The sequence below is a fragment of the Nycticebus coucang genome, chromosome 5, assembly GCF_027406575.1.
Source record: "Nycticebus coucang isolate mNycCou1 chromosome 5, mNycCou1.pri, whole genome shotgun sequence".
NCBI lineage: Eukaryota > Metazoa > Chordata > Mammalia > Primates > Lorisidae > Nycticebus > Nycticebus coucang.
The window spans coordinates 29,404,116-29,429,826 of NC_069784.1; positions in this window are offsets into that span (position 1 = coordinate 29,404,116).

The following is a 25,711-nucleotide window of genomic DNA, read 5'->3' on the forward strand; positions in this document are numbered from 1 at the left end:
GGCAGGCATTTTCACAATCCCTTTTCACAAGATAAACAAATTCAGTCCGCAAAACAACTCTTTCAGGTAGATGAGATTATAGCTCCTATTTTACGAATGAAGAAGCTAAAGCAGAAACAACTTAATTACCTACGTTTATAGCAATCGACGAAATTTTAAAATACCCTGGCTGCAGATATTGTGCTTCTACATGATATATCTGTTACAATAGTGCCTTCTGCTGTCACTCAATGTTTGTGCTCCCCTAAAATACTTACGTTGAAACCTAATTGTGTTAACAGGCAGGGTCTTTGGGAGATAATTAGCACATGAGAACAGACCCCTACGGAATGGGATTTAGTCCCCTCCTAAAAGAGACCCAGGGAGCTTCTTCTGCCCTCCTGCCATGTGGGACGCATTGAGATCTATGAACTAGGAAGAAGGCCCTTACCAGACATTAATTCTGCCAGCACCTTGATCTTGGATTTGTCAACCTCCAGAACTGTAAGAAAAAACATTTTGATGTTTCTAAATCAATCAACCTACGATATTTTATTAGAGTAGCCCTAATAGACCAAGACAGCTTCCGTTTCTATATGTCACAAAACATCTTTCTATATTTTATTCTAAAAAGTTATAAAGTTTGTCTTTCAACTTTATACCTTCTAGCTGTCTAAGAAAATGTTTGTTTTTGTATGGAATGATGTGGAATTTTCTTTTAACATGGAATGTCAATTAAAACTCCCTAGGTACCTGTTACACATTATATATATATATATATATATATGGCAATTGAACACATCTCTGTAGAATTAAAATAATTTTTCTTTGGGTGTTTGTCCATTCATTTTGAGACATTTATAATTTAAATTGCAGCAGATTGGCTGCTGCACACTACTGATACTCTGTGGCATCATTGTCCTTGCATACATGCACACAGGCAAATAAAGTATAATATTGTTACTTTTTGTAATATATTACTTTGTAATTTGTAATATGTTACTTTGTAACATATCCACACCTGATTCAGAAAATATTATTTCCATTGGCTATCTGAAAACTACATACTAATCTTCATCTTCAAATTCCTATATAAGCCAAACCACAGAAATTTTCTGTGCCTATGGCCAAAAGAATACTTATCAGGGAGACCAATGAGCAAGTTCATTCATAAGTTGTTATTGAAGATCATTAAGAGCTCTGAATGAAAAGGAAGAAGTAAAAGAGAGTAAAAAAATTACTAACATGATTATTTTATTCTAAAGAACTCATTTATTAAAAGTTTATACTCACCTATTTTATTTTGGATGACAATATAAAATAAAGTTATGAGAAAGTTATGATTGCTGATGGGCAGCACACGTGGCTCAGTGCTGGCCCCATATCCCAAGGGTAATTTGAACCTGGCCCCAGCCAAACTGCAACAAAAAAGAATAGCCAGGCACTGTGGCAGACACCTGTAGTCCCAGCTACTCAGGAAGCTGAGGCAAGAGAATCGCCTAAATCCAAGAGCTGGAGGTTGCTGTGAGCTATGACACCACAGCACTCTACCAAGGGTGACAAAGTGAGACTCTGTCTCTAAAAAAAGAAAGAAAGTTATGATAAATAATAGGAAAGTCTTGGCCAACAACTCATGACTCTTGCATCATGACAATGCATCAGCTCACATGGCAGGGTGAGGGACTTTTTAGCCAGTGAACAAAGAGCTGTATTGGAACACCCTCCCTAATCACCTGATCTGGCCCCAATAACCTTTATCTTTACCTAAAGATAAAGGAAATATTAAAAGGAAGACAATTTGATGACATTCAGGGCATTAAGGGAAATACAATGGCACCTCTGATGACCATTTCAAACTTGCTCCGAAGAGTGGACTAGGCACTGGTGTCAGTGCACAGCTTCCCAAGGTGAGTGCTTCGAAGGTGACTGTCATCATATTCAGCAATGATGTGGTAGCACTTTTTCTAGAATGAGTTCAGAACTGTTAAGTCTTGTCAGACTCAAACTATAATTATTGATTTGTATATTTCTTTTTTTAACTTCTATCAGTTTTCGCTTTATTTGTTTCAAAGATCTATAATACACTACTGGGACCTGATCAAACTAAAAAGCTTCTGCACAGCCAAGAACACAGTAAGTAAAGCAAGCAGACAGCCCTCAGAATGGGAGAAGGTATTTGCAGGTTATGTCTCCAACAAAGGTTTACTAACCTGAATCCTCAGAGAAGTCAAACGTATTAGCAAGAAAAGAGCAAGTGATCCCATCTCAGGGTGGGCAAGGGACTTGAAGAGAAACTTTTCTGAAGAAGACAGGTGCACAGCCTACACACATATGTAAAAATGCTCATCATCCTTAATCATCAGAGAAATGCAAATCAAAACTACTTTGAGATATCATCTAACTCCAGTAAGATTAGCTCACATAACAAAATCCCCAACACAGATGTTGGCATAGATGTGGAGAAGAGGAAACACTTCTACACTGCTAGTGAGAATGCAAACTAATATGTTCCTTTTGGAAAGATGTTTGGAGAACACTTAGAGATCTAAAAATAGACCTGCCATTCGATCCTATAATTCCTCTACTAGGTATATATCCAGAAGACCAAAAATCACATTATAACAAAGATCTTTGTAGCAGAATGTTAATGCAGCCCAATTGATAATTGCTAAGTTGTGGAAGAAGCCCAAGTGCCCATCGACCCACGAATGGATTAATAAATTGTAGTATATGTACACCATGGAATATTATGCAGCCTTAAAGAAAGATGGAGACTTTACCTCTTTCATGTTTACATGGATGGAGCTCGGACATATTCTTCTTACCAAGGTATCTCAAGAATGGAAGAAAAAGTATCCAATGTACTCAGCCCTACTATAAAACCAAGTTATAGCTTCCATATGAGAGCTATAACCCAGTTATAGCCCAAGAAAATGGGGAAAGGGGAGGGGAAGGGGAAGTTGGGTGGAGGGAGGGTAATTGGTGGGACCACACCTATGGTGCATCTTACAAGGCTACATGTGAAACTTACTAAATGTAGAATATAAATGTCTTAACACAATAACTATGAAAATGCCATGAAGGCTATGATAACCAGTTTGATGAAAATATTTCAAATTGTATATAAAACCAGCATGTTGTACCCCATGATTGCATCCATTTTGGGAAGTTCAAGACCAGGTGGCTGCACCTGGTGAGAGCCTCAAGCTGCTACATGGTAAGGCAGAGGGGGAAAGAGGACATGCATGCATGAAGAAAAAAAGGGGCTGAGCTCCCACAATAGCTCACCCATTCCCATACGAGGGGCATTAATCTCTCTTAATGCATAATTACTTTCTAACGTTCTTACCTTTCAAAACTGCTATAATGGGAAAGGAATTTCAATATGCATTTCAGAAGGGAAATACCATATTCAAACCATCCCTGAGGGGTGAGGAATCCTTCTTCTTGTTGACCTCTTAGCACTTTTCCTAATAGGACTACACTTTTCAGAAAATAATAGGGAAGATAATACATAACCCATAATCCCTTACTGCTGGCATTTGCTTCCTGGAAATTGAAATTTCCTAATAGATGTGCAAATTAAGTGGGTGCTGATGCAGAAAGAGAGTAAAGGAAAGGGAAGGGATGTGATACGGGAAGAGGTGTGGCAAAGCGCTGACGCTGAGGGAAGGACACTGCCGGTTATGGATCAAGTCTTGCCAAATGTTCGGGTCAGATGGACCTCTGAATCAAGTTAGGGGCCATCTCTAGAGTTTATTCGAAGGCTTTTATATCTTTTTTTTTTTTTTTGTCCAATAATGCTTTTCTGTTTCAGAATGTAGAACATACATACTGCTAGTTTATTCTTTCTTAAAAAACTTACCTATGAAAATGCTGCTAGTTAAAAAGAAATATTTCCAAGTAAAGTATATTTTTAATCTTTATTTTCGAGTGCACGTGCAGGGTATGTAGTGTGTGTGTGTGCGCGTACGTGTGTGCGTGTGTGTTTAGGGACATTACTATGGAAAGTCCAGGAAATTGTTACAGGTCTCCAAGTTTTCTGCTGACATAATCCCTGTCCTCTAACCCTTGGAAATCAAAATCCTAGCTAAGAAGTGTGTACGAATATCCGCTTAATTTCTGGCTCTAGATATGAGAAGGTGAAATCTGCCACATGAACAATCAGTGTGCAAGGAGTTATAAAAAATTGCATCTGCTTTGTCTGAAAGTAAACCTCAGACCTGCAGAGAGGCCCTCTATTTGAAAATGAATAAGCATGAAAGAACAGAAACAGCAAAAACAACATGGAGTCTTGGAAAAACATCTTGCTGACAAGGGAAAGAATTACTGAAGAGAAAACACTAACTTTGAAAATGACTTAACGTAGGGAACAGAAGAAAATTTTCGTATGTTCTGTAGGTTCAAAGTCATCTCCACAATGTGCATAAACTAGAAGAATTGAAGGTAAAATTAGAAATGAATAGCAATATGATTTAATGAAAAATAATGCAAGGTAATTAAAATGTATGCATGCTTTGAAAAATAAAAAAAAAACCTACAATGAAAATAAACAATTGATTTAGGAGAGGTGAGAGAAGCTAAGTAACTGAAAAAAAATGCAAGAAAGCATTATCATCCCCAGAAAGAAGCTAGCAAAATGGGATGGTGGAGGAGAAATCATGTTGCAAGGTGGCTCTGGCTGCTGACTCGTCCCTTTTTAAGAGAAACAGAAACTCAAGACCAAATTCCCTCACACAAAAATAAACTCTTATGCCGGATTTCCTTATGAAGGCAAGCTCTCTCCAGAGTAAATATGGAGAGAAAAATGCTTCCTCTTATTTTTGTCCAAAGCCAGAGTAACAATAAAGATAAGGATCAGTAATGCTGCTGAAAATGTGATGCCTCCCCCCCAAATCTAAATGAAATGTTAGCAAATAGAATGTAAAAAATATTTTATCTTGATAAAAGAGGCTTTTGTAAGGAATAGAAGAATGATTTAATATGATGCAATCTATTACTGTGATTAACCGTGATCCTCCCTCCCAAAGATGAAGGGAAATGATTACCTTCATAGACTAAAGTGCATTAGATACAATTCAAAACATTCATTAAAAAAAGACTTCCATTAAAATAGGGACAGGTGACGATATTTCTTACTATGATGAGCAAATATGCATATGTATTTATACAAATTATGTAAAGCCTTAACATAAATGTGTGTGCTTATACAATAGTCCAAAAGTTATGATCAGACTGAATGCTATAAAAATAGTAGAAACATTAATACTAAAACTAGAAAGAAGAAAAGTACTCACTATTGTTGCTCTCATTAATTAGTAGGCAGATCTAGCCAAGGTTAATAGCAAGATAAAGAAATGAGGCATAAACATTTAAAAGGATAATGTAATATTAATTATGGATACTATTACTATATACCTTGTCATAGTTCAGTAATAACTGTTCAATAATTATTATTCAGTAATAATCTCTCACAGAAGAGACTGTTCATTATTAAACACAAAGTAAACTTATTAAGTTTACTGGATATATAAAAACTTATCACATTTCTAGATAATTAGAAAATGTAATGCAAATGAAAGTCCAATTTACGAAACTAACCGTGAATATAAGACAACCAAAGGAAAAACATAAGGAAGATTTTTGTTATTGATATAATGAAAATTTTTAAGTGGTACTGAGGGACATTAAGGAAAATTTGAACAAATGCCAACATTTGTTTTAGCTTAGATAAGAGGAATCAACATTGTAAAGAAGATGGTTCTCTAAATTTTGAAGGTGACAATTTAATTCTAAAGTCTATATGGAAAAAAACAAGTTAGAGCAGCCAGCCAGTTCTGAAAAAAGAGAATAAGGAAGGACTAATGCCACCAGACATTATAAATTCACAGCACTTATAAAAAATACATGTGATAAAGGTGGAGAGAGGATGCATTATTCAATAAAAAAAATTAAAGTAACCACTATCACATTCCTTTTACCAAATCCCTTTCATACAATTAAGTTTGAAACATCAGTGATTTAGAAATGCCATAAAAGTTCTAAAGTTAAGTACAGGAAGAATTTTCCCCAATAATTTTAGAATCAGGAATGCTGTTAAAAGAAACAAAATTCAGAAACCATGAAGGAAAGATAAATTTGATTGCATGAAAATTAAAATATCTGCATAAAGACATAGTCAAAAGACCAAAAGTAGGAAAATGTGCAGTATATTTGACAAGTGATTAACTTTTATCCGTACAGACATTTCAAACCAATAAGAAAAAAAACACCACGGATGGTTCTCAGATAGGAAAAAATTACAAGATGTTAAATATCTTTTACAAGTTGCTTTACCTTCCTTAATGATATATAAAATAAAAATGGGGGGGGCGGCACCCGTGGCTCAGTGAGTAGGGCGCTGACCGCATATACCGAGGGTGGTGGTTTCAAACCCGGCCCCGGCCAAACTGCAACAACAACAAAAAAATAGCCGGGTGTTGTGGCGGGCGCCCGTGGTCCCAGCTACTGGGGAGGCTGAGGCAGGAGAATCGCCTAAGCCCAGGAGCTGGAGGTTGCTATGAGCTGTGATGGTACAGCACACTACCAAGGGCAATAAAGTGAGAAACTATCTCTACAAAATAATAATAATAATAATAATAAAAAAGAATGGGAATATCTTTTTGTTTTAAGAAATGAAAATATAGGCCTGGTGTGTTGGCTCACACGTGTAATCCCAGCACTCTGGAAGGCCAAGGCCAGCAGATTGCTTCAGCTCACGAGTTCAAAACCAGCCTAAGCCAGAGTGAGACACGATCTCTAAAAATAGCCAGGCATAGTGGCGGCTGCCGATAGCCCTAGCTACTTGGGAGTCTGATGCAAGAGAATCACTTGAGCCCAAGAGTTTGAGGTTGCTGTGAGCAATGAATGCCACAGCACTCTACCAAGGGTGACAAAGTATAACTCTGTCTCAAGAAAAGAAAAAGAAATGAAAAAATATTTTAAAACTCATACTCTCATACTATTGGAGAGGGAATGGGAAAAAATGTATCCTCAGATTCTGCCAGAAGGACTGTACATTGACTTAAACTTTTTTGAGAACAATTTGACAATGTCTATCAAAACTGAAAATGTACACACTCTTTTACCTAATATTTCAACTTACAGAAATGCCTGCAAGAATGCTAGCAAAATTGCCAAATGACATGTACAAGCTTTTTATTGAAGCATTGTTTTTAGGAACAAGAGACAATTGTACAGATGTCCATCAATGATTAAATACAGTTCACCCATACAATGACGTAGTTGAAAGTAATGAAAAGAATGAGTTATATCTGTGTCTCTATGTGTTGATACAGGAAACATGAAAGATCAATTTATAAGACAAAAACAAGATGCAAGAAAAAGTGGATATTTTATATTTGGGGATAGTACACTCTGAATCAAATATGCAGCATATTTGACAAGTGATTAATTCAACTATGATAATAGTTGAATTAGTGATTACTGATTAATAGTTGAATTAGTGATTAATTAGTGATTAATTCAACTATGATAGTAAACTATGATTCGTACATATTTCTACTTCTGTGGAACATTTCTGTGATAACAGCACAAGAAGATGACAATGATTACTGCCACCGTGCTGCTGATTCGAGGGACAGTCTGAGGAACTGTTCTAATGTTTGCCCCAATCCTATTAATTTAAAGAATAACCTTTTTTAGCCGTGTATGTGGTGCATTCCCATAGTCCCAACTACTCAGGAAACTGAGATGGAAGGTCCACTTGAACTGAAGAGTTCAAGTCCAGCCTGGGTAATATAGAGAGACTATAGAGAGACTCTAACTTGACGAATAAATACAATAAAAATAATAATAAAAGTATTTTATAGACAGTAGGAGTTGTGTATGTGTACATCAAGTAATCACAAGGAAAAATAAAGTGAAAACATCAAAATCTTTCTTTACAATGGAATAATAAGAATAATCTTATGTTGATTAACTTCACTGATTAATCTACTGATAAAGTTGTATTAGTGATTTGTTACGTGGCAAGTAGTTTATCAAGCTGTTTAGATTACAAAAACTTCAAAACACAACAGGAATTTAAAGAAACACAATTATATGGAGATATTTAACACTTAACACATTTAGATCACTGTCTGACCATTTGAGTTAGAAAACACACGGAGAAGGAGGGCTCATAAATAAAATTGACCAATGAAACTCAACAGACAGAGTTACGTTTGTATGCTATAAACACAGAATATGCCCTTTGCTGTCAACCTCCATGGAACTATATATTTTTTTAAATGCTCTCTTGCAGGATAAAAGAAAATAAACTCCAAGAAGTAAATTTTTTTCTCTGACTACTACAAATAAAACAATAGAGGATGCCCTAATCAACAAGGGCTTCCTTGAGTGCCTTGGAATAATGTACAGTTAGAAACATTTAATGGTACCAAATCAATTTTATTTACCTCTTTGCTCTGCAAGGCCAGGGTTCATTATGAATAGCACAATTATATTCTTTTTCGTACTTTTTATTTCCTTTCAATTTTTCATAGTAAATGGTTTTTAAAACACCATGGTTTCAGTTTTGTCTCTTCTAGTTTGAATGACATTTGTTTCATGTAATATAAGACAAGGCTTTTTGGTGCTACAAATTTAGAATTCATATCTTCCCAGTGTAGTGGCGTCCCACCCCTGGCCCAGGGTGGCTATGGATGCAGTCCAACACAAAATTGTAAACTTACTCAAAATGTGCTGAGATTTTGTGTGTGTGTGTGTGTGTGTGATTTTTTGGTGGAACTTGAGTGCACATTTCTCAAGTGTGAACTTTGTAGAAGAAAACTTGATGTGGCAATATCATGTAAAATAAACATGCTTATGCTCTCGGTATTTTTATGCATGTGTGGCTTCAGTTTTATGGGGTATGCAGCTTCCAGTGTGTTTTCTTCCAAGTGCAGACAAGTCCAGTAGATGCCATCAGACATTCCATGTGCCCTTGGTGACGTGAAAGGGAGAGATTATCAATAATATTTCAATCTCCCATTGCAAAGTTAGTCATTAAGGTTGTGTATAAGTCAGATAGATATTCTTATTAGATTATTAAGGATACTTCTATACCTCAGGGGCACTTCACACATCTCCAGGCAGACTTTGCAGCTGAAATGTAGAAGGGCCCAAACCTTTTTTTCTATATTCTTCTCAATTAATTTTCTTTTCTTTCTTTTTTTTTTTGTAGAGACAGAGTCTCACTTTATGGCCCTCGGTAGAGTGCCATGGCATCACACAGCTCACAGCAACCTCCAACTCCTGGGCTTAAGCGATTCTCTTGCCTCAGCCTCCCGAGTAGCTGGGACTACAGGCTCCCACCACAACGCCCAGCTATTTTATTTTTTGGTTGCAGTTCAGCCGGGGCCAGGTTTGAACCCGCTGCCCTGGGTATATGGGGCCAGCGCCTTACCGACTGAGCCACAGGCGCTGCCCAAACTCGGGTTTTTTGGTTTTTGTTTTTCAGTTTTTGGCCAGGGTTGGGTTTGAACCCACCACCTCTGGTATATGGGGCCAGCACCCTACTCCTTGAAATACAGTCCCTTACCTATTATTATTATTTTTTTTTTAATCCAGCATGGCTTCTACAATGTCTCAAAAGAAAACTGAACTCCAAAAATGAAAAATAACAGATGAAGGAAGATTGTTCAATGAAAAGTCCACAGTAAGTAAAGCAAGCAAACAGCCCTTAGAATGGGAGAAGATATTTACAGGTTATGTCCCCGACAAAGGTTTAATAACCAGAATCCACAGAGAACTCAAACGCATTAGCAAGAAAAGAACAAGGGATCCCATCGCAGGCTGGGCAAGGGACTTGAAGAGAAACTTCTCTGAAGAAGACAGGCGCACGGCCTTCAGACATATGAAAAAATGCTCATCATCTTTAATCATCAGAGAAATAAAAATCAAAACTACTTTGAGATATCATCTAACTCCAGTGAGACTAGCCTATATCACAAAATCCCAAGACCAGAGATGTTGGCGTGGATGTGGAGAAAAGGGAACACTTTTGCACTGCTGGTGGGAATGCAAATTAATACATTCCTTTTGGAAAGAGATATGGAGAACACTTAGAGATCTAAAAATAGATCTGCCATTCAATCCTGAAATCCCCCTACTGGGCATATACCCAGAAGACCAAAAATCACACCATAACAAAGATATTTGTATCAGAATATTTATTGCAGCCCTATTCATAATTGCTAAGTCATGGAAAAAGCCCAAGTGCCCATCGATCCACGAATGGATTAATAAATTGTGGTATATGTACACCATGGAATATTATGCAGCCTTAAAGAAAGATGGAGACGTTACCTCTTTCATGTTTACATGGATGGAGCTGGAACATATTCTTCTTAGTAAAGTGTCTCAAGAATGGAAGAAAAAGTACCCAATGTACTCACCCTTATTATGAAACTAATGTAGGACCTTCACATGTAAGCTATAACCCAGTTACAACCTACGAATAGGGAGAAAGGGGAAAGGGAGGGGAGGGAGGGGGAAGGAGGGGGATTAATGGGATTACACCTGCAGTGCATCTTACAAGGGTATATGTGAATCCTAGTAAATGTGGAATGTAAAGGTCTTAGCAAAATAACTAAGAAAATGCTACAAAAGCTACGTTAACTAATGTGATGAAAATGTGTCAAACGATCTATGAACCAAGTGTATGGTGCCCCACGATCATACTAATGTACACAGCTATGGTTTAATAAAAATAAATGAATAAAAAAAAAAAGTCCACAGATTACTACTTTGTCCTCAAAGTGAATATTTTATGCAAATTTTCAAAAACTGTAATTTGAGAGCCAGGTGCAGTAGATCACTCCTGTAATCCTAGCACTCTTGGAGGCTGAGGCGGATAGATTGCCTGAGCTCATGAGTTCAAGACCAGCTTGACGAAGAGCAAGACCCTGTCTCTAAAAAGAGCCAGGCATTTTGGCGGGTGCCTGTAGTCCCAGCTACTTGGGAGGCTGAGGCAAGAGAATTGCTTGAGCCCAAGTGTTTGAGGTTGCTGTGAGCTGTGACACCAGAGCACTCTACCAAGAGAGAACAAAGTGAGACTCTGTCTCAAAAATAATAAACAAATAAAAATTAAGAGAGGGGAGACAAGATGGCGGACTGAAGCCAGCTTTCAACAAAGGCTCCCGTCCAGAAGGAGAGTTAAGGGACAGGAATTTAGTAAGTATCCTGGTGGACTTGAGCCTCACCAAGAGAGAAGGCTGAAGAACGCACATCAACACCGCTGAGGCAAGTTGTGATCACAAGGACGCAAACAAAAGGTACAAAATCCACCACCAAGCGGACGGGAGTCCCCCTCCCCCATGAGACCGGCTCTGTAGCCCCACAATTGAACAAGCGGGCAGAAATTAAAGCCCCTCCCACTACACTCCACGGGAGAGACCTTCTAAAAACTGGACCTACCTCCCCTACTGGGGTGCCGTGGCGTTCTCCTGCCGGACATAGGGCTGAATAAAACTTTGGGAATCCTTTGCCGGCAACCCTGAATCCCTGGCGCTCCCCTCCCGCCCACTGAGGTCTGGAGGCCTGTCCCCCAGGACTTCGGATCCTTGGGTGATTTCTCAAGGGGAGTGGACAGTCCCCGAGTTGCAACTGGTCAGCATTGACTCTGAGGCGCGCCGAGTGAGGAGAGGGCACCGGGCTGAGGGGGAGTCACGCCTCGCGGCACTTCCCTGCGGTGTAGTGCACCAACCCTCCCCGGGCATAGGGGACCCAAGACTGAATCAGACTCTGGCCTCCCCGCTGAGAGCTGAGAACCCCTACTCTCACTCGGGGTCTGAGGGCCTATCCCCCAGGAGTTCGGCTCCTTGGGTGATTTCTCGAGGGGAGTGCACAGTGCCTGAGCTGCGTCAGGTCAGCGCTGACTCTGGGACACGTGAGCGAGGAGAGGGCACTCCGCTGAGGGGAAATCAAGCCTTGGCGGCACTTCCCTGCAGTGCAGTGCAGGAGCCCTCCCCGGGCACAAGACTGAATGAGACTCTGGCCTCCCCGCTGAGAGCTGAGAGCCCCTACTCTCACTCGGGGTCTGAGGGCCTATCCCTCCGGAGTTCGGCTCCTTGGGTGATTTCTCGAGGGGAGTGCACAGTGCCTGAGCTGCGTCAGGTCAGCGCTGACTCTGGGATACGTGAGCGAGGAGAGGGCACTCTGCTGAGGGAAAATCAAGCCTTGGCGGCACTTCCCTGCGGTGCAGTGCAGGAGCCCTCCCCGGACCATAGTATTGCGTGAAACTGAATGAAACTCTAGCTTCCCCCCGCCCCACTCCCAATCCGGGTCTGGGGGCCCATCCCCCAAGAGTTCTGATTCTTGGGGGATCTCTTAAGGGGTGTGGACCCAGCACAAACTGCGGCCGCTCAGTGCTGACTCTGGGGCACGGGACAGAGGAGAAAAGGGTCGCCTGAGTGCCCACACCAGAGCAGCAGTTCCCTGGAGGTAGATCAACAGCCGTTTTTTCTTTAACGGCAGAACGCTCACTTCTGGATATTCTGAGGCCACACCCCCGTCTCCCTGGGCAACCAGAGGAGGCCACCGGTGACACGGCTCACAAACCCGGAAGCCTCCAGGGCGGGGCCGACCCAGAGAGGTGTTCAGACGCAATTCTCCAGCAGCAAAGACGTTTGAACTCAAAACAGCCCGTCTCCTGTAGGCGACGACAGGAACAGAGACAGAACCTCACAAAGTTGTCTGTTCTGTTCTGTTCTGTTAGCAGCATCCATCAGGGACGGGGCTAAGCCTGAGTGAACACCTCCTTCCCATCACCTGCATCAAACACTCAAAGATGTCAGGCCCCATCTCCTCCTGCTAGATAGCGGCAGTCTGCGGGGGCCTGGCAGACTTCCTCGCGATTCAGGCAGGTGCAAACCCCTGGAGTGTCTGTTCACTGCAGGCAACTGGGTTAGCCATCTGCAGAGATACCAGTGACTGGGTCCGACGGAGGGGCAAAGTGGGGAAGGAGACGTCAACCTTCCCAGACTGCTCTGTTTGCGGGGTGGCTCCTCCTGACTCCATGCTGCACTGGGGTGAGCTGTCTCAGAGGAGTCACCAGGCCCCTGTGATCCAGTTCCCAGAGACCTCTTGAACCCTTCCACCTGAGACAAGTGCCGATTGAGACAGTTGATTCGGACCTTTTGAACTGGGCTAATAGACTGAGGACTTTTCAGGTGGTGCCCTGGGTGTGCGATTGTAGGAAGGTTTGATTCTCCTTTTCCAACTGGGGCCAGAGGTGGGCAGGCGGGGTGACTTAATTGCTGATTTTTCCACACAGCTGAGACTTCAAGCCAGAGTAGAAGTTGCAATAGGATCGAACAGAAACCAGCTGAAAACAAGACAGAACCACTTTGCTCCACCACACCAGACAGGGCCCCAGTTTCTCAGGCCACAACACTGTACGGGCCCTCGATAAAACCCCAGGGGAAAAACCAAAGGGAGTAAACCATGGGGCGGAATCAGCGGAAAAACTCTGGTAACATGAATAACCAGAATAGATCAACCCCCCCAAGAAAAGATACGGCAGATGTGATTGAAGATCCCATTCATAAACAACTGGCTGAGATGTCAGAAGTCGAATTCAGAATTTGGTTTGCAGACAAGATTAATAAAATGGAATTAGGAATTCGAGGAGAAATTCAAAAACTGTCTCAAGAATTTAACGAATTTAAAGATAAAACCACCAAAGACTTAGACACACTGAAACAAGAACTTACAGCCCTCAAAGATATGAAAAATACAGTAGAATCCCTCAGTAACAGAATGGAGCAAGCAGAAGAAAGGATTTCTGACATTGAAGATAAAGTCTTCGAACGCTCCCAATCTCTCAAAGAGGAAGAGAAATGGAGAGCAAAAACGGATCACTCACTCAGAGAGCTCTCAGATAATTCGAAAAAAAATAACATAAGGGTTATAGGAATTTCGGAGACTGATGACGTGGCAGCCAAGGGCACAGAGGCCCTTCTACATGAAATTATGAAAGAAAATTTTCCAGACATGCCTAGAGAATCTGAAATTCAGATAGCAGACAGCTTCAGAACCCCAGCACGATTCAACCCCAAAAAGCCATCTCCCAGACATATCATAATTAGCTTCACTAAAGTTAACATGAAAGAGAAGATTCTCAAAGCAGCCCGGCGAAAGAAAACTATAACGTACAAAGGTAAGAATATTAGAATAACTGCAGATCTCTCTGCTGAAACTTTTCAAGCAAGAAGAGGCTGGTCATCAACTTTTAATCTCCTAAAGCAAAAAAACTTTCAACCCAGGATCTTGTATCCAGCTAAACTGAGTTTCATCTATGATGGAGAAATTAAATACTTCAATGACATTCATATGTTGAAAAAATTTGCCATAAGTAAACCAGCTCTTCAGGATGTTCTCAGACCTATCCTCCACAATGACCAACCCAATCCTATACCACAAAAGTAAACTCACTCAGAAACTTCGGATCAAACTCCAACTTCCACACTGGCGAAAGGATTAAAAATGTCCACTGGACCTTTGAAAAACTCGATACCCAAAATTCCACCAGACTTATCCTTACTCTCCATCAATGTCAATGGCTTAAACTGTCCTCTAAAGAGGCATAGGTTAGCTGACTGGATACAAAAACTTAAGCCAGATATTTGTTGCATACAAGAGTCACATCTCAACTTAAAAGACAAATACAGACTCAGGGTGAAAGGATGGTCATCCATATTTCAGGCAAATGGTAATCAGAAAAAAGCAGGTGTTGCAATTTTATTTGCAGATACAGTAGGCTTTAAACCATCAAAAGTAAGGAAGGACAAGAATGGTCACTTCATATTTGTTAAGGGTAATACTCAATATGACGAGATCTCAATTATTAATATCTATGCACCCAACCAGAATGCACCTCAATTTATAAGAGAAACTCTAACAGACATGAGTAACTTGATTTCCTCCAGCTCCATAATCGTTGGAGATTTCAACACTCCCTTGGCAGTGTTGGATCGATCCTCCAGAAAGAAGCTGAGCAAAGAAATCTTAGATTTAAACCTAACCATCCAATATTTAGATTTAGCAGACATCTACAGAACATTTCATCCCAACAAAACTGAATACACATACTTCTCATCAGCCCACGGAACTTACTCCAAAATTGATCACATTTTAGGTCACAAGTCTAACCTCAGTAAATTTAAAGGAATAGAAATTATTCCATGCATCTTCTCGGACCATCATGGAATAAAACTTGAATTGAGTAACAACAGGAATCTGCATACCCATACAAAAACATGGAAGTTAAATAACCTTATGCTGAATGATAGCTGGGTCAGAGATGAGATTAAGAAAGAAATCACCAATTTTTTGGAACAAAATGACAATGAAGACACAAGCTATCAGAACCTCTGGGACACTGCAAAGGCAGTTCTAAGAGGGAAATTTATAGCACTGCAAGCCTTCCTCAAGAGAACGGAAAGAGAGGAAGTTAACAACTTAATGGGACATCTCACGCAACTGGAAAAGGAAGAACATTCCAACCCCAAACCCAGTAGAAGAAAAGAAATAACCAAAATTAGAGCAGAATTAAATGAAATTGAAAACAAAAGAATAATACAACAGATCAATAAATCAAAAAGCTGGTTTTTTGAAAAGGTCAATAAAATAGATAAACCTCTGGCCAACCTAATCAGGAAAAAAAGAGTAAAATCTCTAATATCATCAATCAGAAACAACAAAGACAAAATAACCACAGACTCATCAGAAATCCAAAAAATCCTTAATGAATATTACAAGAAACTTTATTCTCAGAAATATGAAAATCTGAAGGAAATAGACCGATACTTGGAAGCACGCCACCTTCCAAGACTTAACCAGAATCAAGTGGAAATGTTGAACAGACCCATATCAAGTTCAGAAATAGCATCAACTATACAAAACCTCCCTAAAACAAAAGCCCGGGACCAGATGGTTTCACGTCAGAATTCTACCAAACCTTTAAAGAGGAATTAGTACCTATATTACTCAACCTGTTCCAAAATGTAGAAAAAGAAGGAAGACTACCCAACACGTTCTATGAAGCAAATATCACCCTGATCCCCAAACCAGGAAAAGACCCAACAAGAAAAGAAAATTATAGACCAATATCACTAATGAATATAGATGCACGAATGGATTAATAAATTGTGGTATATGTATACCATGGAATACTATGCAGCCTTAAAGAAAGATGGAGACTTTACCTCTTTCATGTTTACATGGATGGAGCTGGAACATATTCTTCTTAGTAAAGTATCCCAAGAATGGAAGAAAAAATACCCAATGTACACAGCCCTACTATGAAACTAATTTGGGACTCTCACATGAAAGCTATAACCCAGCTACAACTTAACAATAGGGGGAAGTGGGAAAGGGGGGGGTGGGTAGAGGGAGGGGAATCGGTGGGATCACACCTGTGGTGCATATTACAGGGGTATTTGCGAAACTTGGTAAATGTAGAATATAAATGTTTTGGCACAGTAACTGAGATAACGCCGGAAAGGCTATGTTAACCACTGGGATAAAAATGTGTCAAATGGTTTATGAAGTGAATGTATGATACCCCATAATCATATCATTGTATACACTTATGATTTAATAAAAAAATTAAAAAAATAAAAAAAAAATAAAAAATAAAAATTAAAAAAATTTAAAAAGACTATAATTTGGAAAGGCATTATATGCAAAAACGTGCTGCCAAATCAATGTGTCTGAAGGATCGTGTCATAAGGACAAAACAGCAAAACTAAAGAAAAGTCTGCCTTCTCAAAAAAAAAGTTTTTTTTAAGTTACAACTCAGATGGATTCTCTTGTAAAAGCTAGTTATTTGGTAGCATATTTAATAACAAAAAAGAAAACCATTTACTGATGACAAGTTTCTTAAGCAATGTACAGAAAAGATGGCAGTTATAATTTACCCTGGAAAAGGGGGGATATTTCTAAGATCAGCTTGTCTTTCTAGACTATAGCCAGGAAAATGGAAGAAAATGGAAAAATCTATCAAAAATGTTTGGAAGTAAAACTTCTAATTTTAAATTTTATACTTTGGTGATGGATAAGAGCACTGATGCTCTAAATATGGCTCAACCTGGTATTTGTATTAGAATTATTGATGATGAAAATAATCACTGAAGTAATACCTTCTTTAGTGCCATTAAAACACACAACTAAATCCAGAGATTTATACCAAGCATTACCAAATAAGTAAAAGCAATTTCCTTTGTCTATTGTCAATATATCTAGTATAGTTACTGATGGTGCTCCAGCAATGATAAAAGAGAAAGACTTGTAAAATTAATAAAAGACAATGCAATTGCTGCCAAAAACTCATGTTTGATGAAGTATCATTGCATAGTACATCAAGAAAAGTTATATATCTAAGCTTTAAAAATGATTAACATCATGCAAATTAAATCATCATCAAGACTGTGAATTTCAAAAAGGCTAAGGGATTGAATCATCACAAATTCCAGGAATTCCTTAAAAATATTGATGCCGACTATGGCGACATCATTCACTTTTCAGAAGCAAGATTGCCAAGTCAAGGCCAAATGTTGGAAAGATTTTATGGTTTGCAACATGTTATTAAGTAATTTATATCAAAAACAAAATTGTGCCAGAATTTAAGGATGAACTTTGGCTTACAGATTCAGCATTTTTAATCTATATACAACACACCCACACCCAATGTATTGAACAGGGAAAAATTGAAAGCATTCCACTTACAACTGTAACCAGACAAGGTTCCCCACTGTCACCACTTCTATTCAACATAGTGCTGGAAGTTCTAGCCAGAGTAATCAGGCAAGAGAAGAAAATCAAGGGTATCCAAATGGGGAAGAAGGGTCAAACTATTAGTTTTTGTTGATAATATGATCTTATATCTAGAAAGCTCCAAAGATTTTGTCAGGAGTGTTGCAGTCCACTGGGCTATTGGCCCATGACACAGAGGCAGCACTGCAGACGGAATGAATGATTTTAAAGGGATGGCTGGGGGGGCTCGCTTGGGCACATCAGCAATCACTTGTCTTTATTCACTTTTTTATATACCCAAACTCATCAGATAAAAATAATCCAAGAATAAGGAAGACAAAAGGTAACAAAACTGTCATTAAGATTCCTTATTAGCGTTAATACAGCAAAAAACGTACACACCTTTCTAAACTAAGAATATCTTGTTTGGAGATAAACAACAATGGAGATAAACCACAAAGGTGCTGGGTTGTCTGTTCTGTTTGCCCTTTTCCCTATATGACTAACTGAAAGTTACTGTGTAAATAGAGGTAGGGAATTAAGTGCAAGGGTCCATTGCCCCAGGCAGATGATCTGTCTCCAGCTAAGACTAGGTGAGGGCCCTCCAGCATATTCTCTCCTTTAAGGCGTAACAGCCTGCATTTTCTCAGCAAAGCCACTTATGCAAGCTGGGGGAGAATATCCCCCAAAACTCACATCTAGCCCAAGTACTAGAAATGTTCCTTCTCAGGAGCACAAGGAGCACCTCAAGGAGCACAAATGAGACTGATTCACCTTACAAGGGTGCAGGGGACTGTGCCCCTTCACAGGAGACTCCTGGAATTGATAAATTAATTCAATGATGTCTCAGATAAATAAAAGTGATGTACACAAATCAATAGCTTTCATATACACCAACCACAGTCAGGCTGAGAATAAAATCAAAGACAAAATACCTTTCACAGTAACAACAAGGAAATAAAATACCTAGGAATATATTTAACTAAGGAGGTTAAAGACCTCTATAGGGATAACTTTGAATCCCTGAGGAAAGAAATTGCAGAGGATGTAAACAGATAGAAAAGCATATCATGCTCATAAATAGGCAGAATCAACATTATTAAAATGTCTATAATACCCAAATTTACAGATTTAATGCAATTCCCATTAAAATATGAATGTCATATTTCACAGGTCTAGAAAATATAGTTCTATGCTTTGTATGGAACCAAAAAAGACCCCAATAGTCAATGCAACCTTAAGTAATAAGAACAAATCAGGAGCCATCACTTTAGCAGACTTCAAGCTATGCTACATAGTTATAGTAATCAAAATAGCATGGTAGTAGTGTAAAAACAGAGACCTGTGGATCAGAAAATGGAACCCAGAAAGCTGCCTCATTTTCCGTCTGATCTCTGAAAAAGCATATAAAGACATAACTGAGGAAAAGAATCTCCACTCAATATATGGTGCTGGGAAAACTGGACGGCTACAGGTGAAAGATCAGACGGATCTGCACCACTAACCACTCACAAAAATTAATTCACAATGGATACCAGACTTAAACCTAAGGCATGAAACCCTAAAAATTCTATAAGAAAATTTTGAAAAAACGGTTACAGATATCAGCCTAGGGAAATAATTTATGAAGAAGACCCTGAAATTTATCACAATAACAAAAATAAACAAATGGGACCTGATCAAATTTAAAAGTTTCTGCACAAAGACACAATCAATAGAGGAAATAGACAACCTACAGAATGGAGTAAAATATTTGCATGCTATAGATCTGATAAAGGGTGAATAAACAGAATCTACAAAGTGCTCACACAAACCAGTTGAAAAAATTGAACAACCCCATAAAAAGTGGGCAAAGACAGGAACAGAAATGAAGGATCTAAATGGCAACAAACACATGAAAAAATGCTCAACATTTCTAATCATTAGGGAAATGCAAACCAAAACCTCAATGAGAAAATATGTATCACCTAACTTCAGTAAGAATGATTTTTATGAAAAAGTCTCAAAACAACTAGCCCTGGTGTTGATGAGCGAGAGAAAGGAGCAATTACACTGTTGGTGGGAGTGAAAACTAGTACAAAAGTCTTACGGAGAAACCTCAAAAATAAAGGTAGACCTACTGTTTCGCCCAGCAATCTCACCACTAGGTATTTACCTAAAGGTGGGGAAAGATGTTTATAACAAAGACACCTTGAACTCAGATGTTTATAGAAACAACCTAAGTGCCCTTCAATACTTGAGTGGATTATTGTATACATATGTATACTATGGAGTACTACTCAGCCATAAAAAATGGTGCACTAGCATCTTTTGTAACAACCTGGATGGAACTAGAGACCATTCTTTAAAGTGAAGTGTCAGGTCCCCTCTGGGTGGCTACTTGTCAGGCCTGGGACTGGCCGGGGCTCTGGCCCTGGCCTATCTAGGTTCTGGACGCAGACTGCTAGGCTACCTTGCTCAGGAACAATTACCCTTAGGTGCCTGAGGGTTATTTGCTTTAGCAGAAGGGTGAGAGAGAGAAAGACAGTATTTAGTTTGTCCCAGGCAGTGCAAACACTGCTCACCCAAAAGAGTTCAAAGTGTCACAAGGTAACCAGAAATCCTCAAGAAGATCCATCTGCACAACCCCAAGGGGCTGGAGTAGGGTCCCCTGCGGTGGGCAGGGGAGACAGGAAGGATCCCTGCCAAAGTCAGAACTGGGGCATCAGCGCCTCCATGCCTGCCGCTCATTCAGCCTGGGCACCATTTTTGCTCACATCTCCTCTCCTCATGTCCCTCTGCTTCCATAGACACTGCTGTTTCTATGCTGCTGTTTGGCAGCCCACACAATGCCCCTCCCAGCAAAGTCATCAAACACTCTGAGCTCTGCAAGGTGCAGACCTTCAGGCAGCCAGGCTAGGGGGGAAGGGTGAACTGTGTGTTCAGAATTGCAAGGAAAATATTTATTCACTTTTGTGCCAGGCAGGATGATGCCTAGGCTCTGAGGTGGGACTTACCTGAAGGAGAAGGATGAGGTTGAGCAGCTCTCTCCCGTAGGGGAATGGGAGGTCCGTTGTTCCCTGCCTGCTTGCAGAAAGCCCTCCATGGGTTTGCCACTTGGGGTGAGGAGTCTCTGTCCTCTTGGAGATGGGCTTTTTACCTGGTCATTGTTGTCTTTCTTCCTGTTTTTTGGACTTGCAGCTTGTCTCAGCAGAGATGACACACACTTGTTCCCTTCTTGCCATGCTCAGCTCCCCACCTCAGCTTCACTCAGTCCACTTCTGTCTAATATCTCTCCCTCTGGGTAGGAGCCTCTGGCGAAAGCTGCTTCTAGTCAGCCATCTTCCTCACTCCACCTTTTGTAGAAATTTTGAATCACCACAATCGATCCAGGTAGATAACTAGTAAGCAAACAGACTATATAAGAGAATTTTGGGAGGAAGTACTATATAATTATAATCATCATTGCCCCAAAGTTCTCAGCTACATGCTTTCGTGAATATGGGCTTTCTTTATTTAAAAGAATAGATCTTTCTCTTTTTGTTCTTTTCTAAATTGAGATGGTATCTCACTTTGATGGTGAGGGCCGCCTCAAATGCCTGGGAACCACTGATCCTCCTGCCTCAGCCTCTCAAGGAGCTGGGACTGCAGGCGCATATTACTGCACCTGGGAAGAATAGGTATTTCTGATACTAGTGTAATTTATTCAAGGTGAGAAAAATGATAAAGAGATGCCAAAATAAAAGATAAATTTGAAAATTCTAAATCAAAATAATAAGGTAAGCAGGAAAAAATAATAAAGATAATTTGATTTGCAATTTTTCCATTTATTTTAAAAATAATTTCCCCAAATCAGTAGGTTTTTATTTACTAAACAGGTATTCAATACCATTCAACTGCCATTTCTTATTTTGAAAATGTTCTTGAAGAATTAAGTATTAATATAATCTTAACATTAAAAAAACCTTACACGAATGATCAAATTATATTTAAGAGTAATTGTAATAGTGTTTACCATTTACTGGGAATTTACCTCAATTTCTCATTGAGTAACACTATAGACCAAGTTATTGTCCCGATTTTAAAGAAACCATGACACACATAGTAAATTGAGGATGGCATGGAATGACTTTTTATCATTATAAACAGTAGAGGCATTCCCATGGATTGGGGGTATCAAAGAGATTTGCTTCATAAACAATAAATATCTCACACCAGAGAACAACAAAAGCAAAAGTTAAAGGTCAATTGCATTCTGGGAAAAACTCTTGCAACTCATTGATAGAAATGGGTATCATTAATATAAAGTCCAGAAATGGTATTACTCTATTTATTTTTAGAAAAAAAAAACATAAACTCAAACCTTAATTGGGTTGTTATAACTATTTTTGCCTTTTCTGGAAAGAGAAAAAATTAAGCATTAAAGAAATTCTTGATAAAACTGACTCTGTATTTAACTTCCATTAAAATGCATTATCTTTGATGATTCAACTCACTTTGAGTTAAAACTGCTTTAAAAATATTCATGGGCTTCATGGTAAGATGCTATCACATTTGTATTTTTTTGATTCTTCAAAACATGCAATTAAATTTTTTCGCTTTCTTATGTTGGATTCATTCTCAGACTGGATGTGTCCTAGCTGCATATTTCAGGAAATTTCTGTCTTTAGTCATTGAAGAAATTTAATTCCCTTTGATCAACTATAACCAGGTTAAACAGCTTCATTAGAAGATAAAATTTTAATTAACAAGGAAATGCTTTGGGATGAAAAGCAAAAAGTTGCTAAAATGAGTTCAATTCTAAATGTCATCCATTTTTATTCATTCATATAAAACATTAGCTGAGCCATTTACTTACTACAATCTCTCTCTCCATCTGTTTTTACTTTTATCCACTTTATTTAGATATTATAAATGGGTGGTCAGATAATTAAAGGCATTTAATTTTTCCAGGAGACATTTCTAAAATTGTTTACATTCTCATTTTCATAGGATATATGTGTGACATCGCCAAATGTAGGCAGATCTTTGGGGGCTTCAAGGTGGCAGAAATCAACTTCCTTTCACTTCATTAGTCTTCTTAGAGAGAACTACCTTGTTGGGCTGTCAGGCTGACAATAATGAACCCTGGGCTCCACCAGCAGCTTCCAGCAAACATGTAGTTAATGTTGAAAGAATATTCGCCCATATTCTCTCATAGTTCTCTCTCATGTTTATTGTTCCTATCCTCTATGCTTGAATCTAATGTCCAATCATTATCCAGAAATGTTAGTTGACTATATGGTCACAGCTATTTCTAAAGCAATTTCACTATGAGAAGAACACCCCATGTTATTTGAGATCAGGAAGTTTATGTGTGGGGTTCCACTGCTACTTTCTTAGCTATCCAATTCCCTAAAAAATTAATGGCAAGCTATAGCTTTGTAGCCTCTTATAGTTTATCACCACGATTCTCTTCTTCGGTTAAAATTTATCTATTATATTGTGTTCTGAATTTTATCTCATTTATTCCATTTGCCCATCAGTATTTATTGAGCATGTACTGTGTGCTTAACATTACATAAATGATTAGGGTTGTATGTGGACATAGGCAGAAATCCCCACGTACATCATCAGCCTTCCCTTTTCTCATTTCTTAGACCGAAGGTCACGTTCTAGGAAAATTAAAATGCTCAGGCTATTCACCCCTGCACTTCCAATCCTCCTTCAAGATTCAGCTCAACTTCATTCAAAGATCCTTCTCGTATGTCTTTTTAACATTCCTCCTCTAGAGGTTTGACTAATTTTTCCTTCTCTTGGTCTCTTAGTGGCTAGGTACTCAGTGTGTTCACCTTATTATTGAAACTACTCTGATTCTGGGACTGGAACTGTACTTTGTTAAAAGAAAGAAAGAAAATGAGATTGGGAGCAAAAAGAGGAGAAAAGGGCTTCCTTTGTGTTCTGCTTGCTGATCTTGACAGTGTTTGGCAGCAATGGAGTGATGTGCTAGAAGAAGCAGTTGGTTCCAGCTTCCATCTTGTTTCAAAACCTCCAGAACCATCCTTTTCTTGGTCCTTCCTAGGAGCCACCAGCAGTGAGGCAGGACACCCTCCTTAGAGCACTCAAGTTCAGCCCTGGTGGGCTCCACCTCTGAGCAGCCAGTTCCGACAGCCTCACCTCTTCCCTTTATTTCCCTGGCCTTTGAGTGGTAGCTGCTCTCTGTAGTTATTATTTCTTGCTTACCCATGTCCTTTGCTTTGATTTGTTAGCCCATTAGCAACTATGTAACTATGTTCTTTTTTTATTAAATTTCCTCTGTGGGAAACCTAGAATAGTTTATAGTGGATATATTTTTTAACTGACTGGACCCTACCTAATACATTCTGTCTGGAGATGGTACAGAAAGACCTTAACAGAAGTGGTATTGGAGCTAACTTTTGAAATATAAGTAAGAAAGCTAAAGAAAACTTTAAAGACCTATAAAGAAAAAAGGAGCTGTTAGTCTGTTTTAATCAAGTCATCAAAGACTTGGTTCTAATTTTAAGATTACAGATGCATGCCTCCCTGCTCAGCTATTTTTTCTTTCTCTCTTTTTGTTCTTTTGTTTTCTTTTCCTTCCTTTCCTTTCCTTTTCTTCTTCTTTTTTCTTTTTCTTTCTTTGTTTCTTTTTTTTTTTTTTTTTGAAAGATGGGATCTCTCTCTTGCTCAGGTTGATCTCAAACCCCTGACCTCAAGTGATCTTCCTGCCTCATATAACCCAGGTGTGAATCACTGCACTCAGCCTTAACTCTACTCCTGAGGAACGTTTTGTAAGATTTCATTTGAAAAGAGAGTCTTTCAGCTTCAAAAAAATAAAATTTGAGAAGTAATAGCCTAGTAGAAAGATACGAACCTAATTGGGAGCATGTCAGTGACCTTTATATTTAATCTGATTAATGGTAAGAGTCTTTGTGGTTCACATGTATGATCTGCTTTGATCTTTTCAATAACATTGTAAAGTAGCCTGTGTAGATATTATTTTTATAATTTTGTCATTGGAAAAAAACGTTTTAAATAGAGTTTTCAAAGTCATAATTTGTAAGGGATTTTGCTAGAATCTGGATTTTCTAAGGTAAAACACAATCCATTGTTCATTGCATCATGTTTTTTCCTTTGTAGATAAAAGCTTTTTAGAGGCAGAGAGGGTTTATCGCTGTATCAGATCATAGCATGCTTTATAAAGGACCCTCTAAACAGAGGTATACATTCTTTTTTAGTAATATGTAATATTTATCTGATATTACTGTTTGCAAAGTGTTTTACTAAGTTTTTCTCATGGATGTTTTTATTCAATTTTCACAAGTATTATTATCTCTGTTTTAGAGATAAGAAAACTAAAATTTGGAGATGTTAAGTCATTATTACAAAGTTGGTAAGGAACAAAGTCAGAATTTATCCCAGGCACTCTGAGCCCAGAACCTGCAAGTTTAATCACTGCACTCAAAAGAATCCTATATGGAGGTATTTTTTTAACAATATTATGAGAAGGGATATTTTCATTCTAACAGCCAGAATGAATAAATATAATTTTTACATCACAAATTAAAATTGAATTCATACAGTTTGCTTGTGTATCTTTGTAAGTTAGAAACAAATGGATATACTAGAATGCTTTAAAGTTGCTAGAAACGTTAAGTGTTACCACAAAAAAAAAAGAGAGAGAGAGAAAAAGAAACAAACTAATAAACCAAACCAAACAAAAAAACCCAAAGAGGTAGTAGAAAACTTCTGGAAGTAATACATGTATTTATTACCTTGATTATAGTGATGATTTCATGGGTGTACATGAATCTGTACAAGTTATCCAATTGTACATGTTAAATATATGGCATGTGATATATGATATATATGTGTATATATACATATATATATCAATTTTACCTCCATAAAGCTTAAAAAGTAAAATGAAGCTGGTATAAATAATTGAATTTTAACA